The sequence below is a fragment of the Heteronotia binoei genome, chromosome 19, assembly GCF_032191835.1.
Source record: "Heteronotia binoei isolate CCM8104 ecotype False Entrance Well chromosome 19, APGP_CSIRO_Hbin_v1, whole genome shotgun sequence".
NCBI classification, from domain to species: Eukaryota; Metazoa; Chordata; class Lepidosauria; order Squamata; family Gekkonidae; genus Heteronotia; species Heteronotia binoei.
The window spans coordinates 23261596-23265449 of record NC_083241.1 but is presented as its reverse complement, the minus strand read 5'-3'; positions in this window follow the sequence as shown (position 1 = coordinate 23265449).

The following is a 3854-nucleotide window of genomic DNA, read 5'->3' as shown; positions in this document are numbered from 1 at the left end:
TCCATACACCAAAGGATAAATGGAAACAAATCTGACATCAAAAATCACAAAACTGACAAACCTGTAGTAGGAAAACATTTCAACCTCCCAGGGCTTTCAATGGGGGACCTCAAAGTAGCTGTTTTAAGGAATTTCAGAAACAGACTAAAACAGGAGATTGATGAATTACAAGTTATTTCAACACTCAAGACTATGGAACCTCCAGGGTTTAACAGACATATTGGGTTTTCCCCCCTGCTTACAGCCCTCCCAGCCTGCATGTACAGCCAGCAACTGAGCTGCTCTTTGCCCGACTTGCCTGGTGCGGCTGCTGTTGGCGTGGTCATCAAGTTTGCCTCTCTCTGCCTCTTCCCTGCAGCTTAGTCAAAGGGGCTTTCAAGAAGGGGCCTGCAGGCGGCAGCGGGGGTTGTGGGCAGTGGGATGGGCATTCAGACAGAGATAAATTGCAAGCCACCCCCCACAAGTTTTTGACTGCCTAGGGGCCTCCACAGGGTTTAATCTGGCATTGCATAGAGGTCGAGGCCTTGATAAGAGCATCAGAAGAGCCCTGCCGGATCAGACCAGGGGTCCCTCTAGTCCACAGCGCAGTCTCACATAGCAACCAACCAGTTCTTCAGAACAACCAACAACAGGGCATAGAGGCTGAGGCCTCTGTTACCTCCTGGCTCTGGGATTCAGAGGATTAGTGTCTCTGAATGTGGAGGTTCCCTTCAGCCACCAGGGCTAGAAAGTTACCCTCCATGAATCTATCTAATGCCCTTTTCAGGCTGCTTATTCCTGCAGCCATCACGGCATCCTCATGCACATTCCACATTTAATCACTCTCTGTGTAAAGGAAGAAGCAGCATTGCAGATTTATACCCCGCCCTTCTCTCTGAACCAGAGACTCAGAGCGGCTTACAATCTCCTATATCTTCTCCCCCCACAACAGACACCCTGTGAGGTAGGTGGGGCTGAGAGAGCTCAGACAGAAGCTGCCCTTTCAAGGACAACTCCCGCCAGAGCTATGGCTGACCCAAGGCCATTCCAGCAGCTGCAAGCAGGGAATCGAACCCGGTTCTCCCAGATAAAAGTCCCCGCACCCAACCACTACACCAAACTAGCTCTCAGGAGCATTTCCTTTTGTCCTTCCTGAACCTCCTGCCCTTCAACTTCGTTAGATGCCTTCAAGTTCTTGTATTTTGGGAGAAGGAGAAAAAAGTCCTCTTTGGTAACTCTCTTATCCTCATGCATAATTTGATAAACCTGTCTCATGCATGCCCCCCCCCCCCCAGTCATCTCTTTTCAAAACAGAAAAGTCTCGGGCTCTTCAGCTTTTCCCCACAGGGAAGCTGCTCCAACCCCCTCATTATCTTGGTTGCCCTCTTCTGCACTTTTCCTAGCTCTTTGGGGTCTTTTTGGAGATTCGGGGACCAGAAGGGGACCTGGCCTTCAAAGAAGGATGCATCAAAAAGGGCCAAACTGGCTTAATGTGAGAGCCACACAGAATAAACAACAGATGTTTGAGAGCCACAAGACGAAGGAAGGAAGGAAGACTGATGATGAAGGTAGGTAGGTAGGTAAGAGGATGAAGAAGATAGAGGGAGGGAGGGAGGTGGAAAGAAAGCAACTTTAAATACATTATCCAAGCCGCTGGCCGGTTTGGCCAGGAGAAGTGATTTAAAGGGACAATGCCTTCTCCAAACCGGCCGATGGGGCGGTGGGGGCTTCGAGAGCCACACCACGTGTGTGAAAGAGCCACATGTGGATCCTCAGGGAAGAGGCGGAGGAGAAAGCGGCCGATAGATCTATCCGGGCGGGGCCATTGCAACATCGGCTGCTTTCTTCTCCGCCTCTTCCCTAAGGATCCTCTGCAGCCCTCTGGGCCGACCCTTGCACGGTCTCAGCAAGTGCAGCGGTCTCCCAGGACCCCCCCCCCCCGCCCTGGAGTTGGCGAGTGCTATGCAAATCGGCCAAGTCCTGCCTCTTTCTCTCTCTCTCTCTGCCGCCACCGGGCTGGGCTCTGGGCCAGGCGGCTGCTGCTGCTGCTGCGATGCTGGCTGGGCCAGGGCGGGCGGCGGAGCCGGGGACCACCTTGCCCGGCCAGCCTTTCTACTCCCTCCCCCCAACCGTGGTGGTCTTTGTGCAGCCCCCGGGCGGACAGGCACGCCTTGGCGTTGTCCTCCTGCCGCCCCCCGGACCCAGGCGGCGGCGCGGGGAGGGAGCCGGCCCGAGGGTGGGCCCCGCAGCCGAGGCCAGGCCACGCTATGCAAATTGGCCAAGTCCTGCGTCTTTCTCTCTCTCTCTTTGCCGCCGCTGGGCTGGGCTCGGGGCCAGGCGGCTGCTGCTGCTGCTGCTGCGATGCCGGCTGGGCCAGGGCGGGCGGCGGAGCCGGGGACCGCCTTGCCCGGCCAGCCTTTCTCCTCCCTCCCCCCAACCGCGGTGGTCTTTGCGCAGCCCCCGGGCGGGCAGGCATGCCTTGGCATTGTCCTCCTGCCGCCCCCCGGACCCAGGCGGTGGCGCGGGGAGGGAGCCGGCCCGAGGGTGGGCCCCGCAGCCGAGGCCAGGCCGCGCTATGCAAATCGGCCAAGTCCTGCCTCTTTCTCTCTCTCTCTCTGCCGCTGCCGGGCTGGGCTCGGGGCCAGGCGGCTGCTGCTGCTGCTGCGATGCTGGCTGGGCCAGGGTGGGCGGCGGAGCACCTCACAGCCGGAGCCGGTGAGTTGGTTGCATGCAATCCCGAGAACGGGAGGAGGGGGATGCATTGCCTTGCCTGCAACGCCCCGGAGCGGGACTGGGTGGGGAGAGCCGAAGTTTTATTTTTTTTTGGGGGGAGGGGGTCGTTTGCTAACCCCCTCCTGCCAGTTTGGCACGGCCGCCTTTCTTGCAATCACCGAGTTTTGAGCGGCCGCCTTTCTTGCAATCGTCGCGATTTGCACGGCTGCCTTTCTTGCAATCACCGCCTTGCTGTTCTTACAACAACAACAACCCTGGAAGGTCGGGGTGAGGTGCTGCTTCTTCCCTCTTGCAGGGTTTGCAAGGCTGAGGGTGGCCATATTTTGGCGAACCCGGGATTTGACTGGTCCTGGGTTAGCCAACCCGTGAGGTGGGAATTTGGGAGCAGGGGCGGGACTTTCTCGGGTGGGCGGGACGATCTGGCCACCATCCAGCTACACATGCTAATTCAGTTCTTGCTTATACCTAGAATTAAACTTTGTTGGTCTTAAAGATGCCGCTGGACGCAAACTTAGTTATCACATCTGTTTGTTAACTCTTTTATTATCTGTATACTAATTTGCTGTTATTCACAGATCTTACCAACTGTTTTAATCCAATCTTAGCTATACTTATCCCACAGTTACTTATGCATCTTGACTCTAATCAGCCCTTTCTGGCAACTAACCACCCACGCCATCCTCTCTCTACGTATGTGTAATGATTGATGAAGTGGTGTTCCACTGTATCTGAAGACGTGTGCATGCACACAAAAGCTTATGTCCAAAACTAAGCTTTGTTAAAAGTGCCACTGGACTCAAACTTTTTTCTATAACACGAAACAATCCCGTTCAAAGATTTATCCAGGTCACTTACGGTTTCCAGCTTCAGATGGGGGAAATTCCTGGAGATTTGGTGGTGGAGGCTGAGGTTTGGGGAGGTGAAGGGTCTTGGTGCAGTATAATGCCATAGGAGTTAACCTTTGGTCGTTTTGTCCAAGGGACCTGATTGCTTTGATCTGGGGATCAGTTGTAATTCTGGGAGAACTCCAGCCTCCATGAACAGACAATGTCAAGTTTTTTAACAAATAAATCTGTTTTCAGTTTGTGCCTAAAGGAAACAAAAAGTAGTGTTGAGCAAATATGTTTGGGGAGTACAGTTTA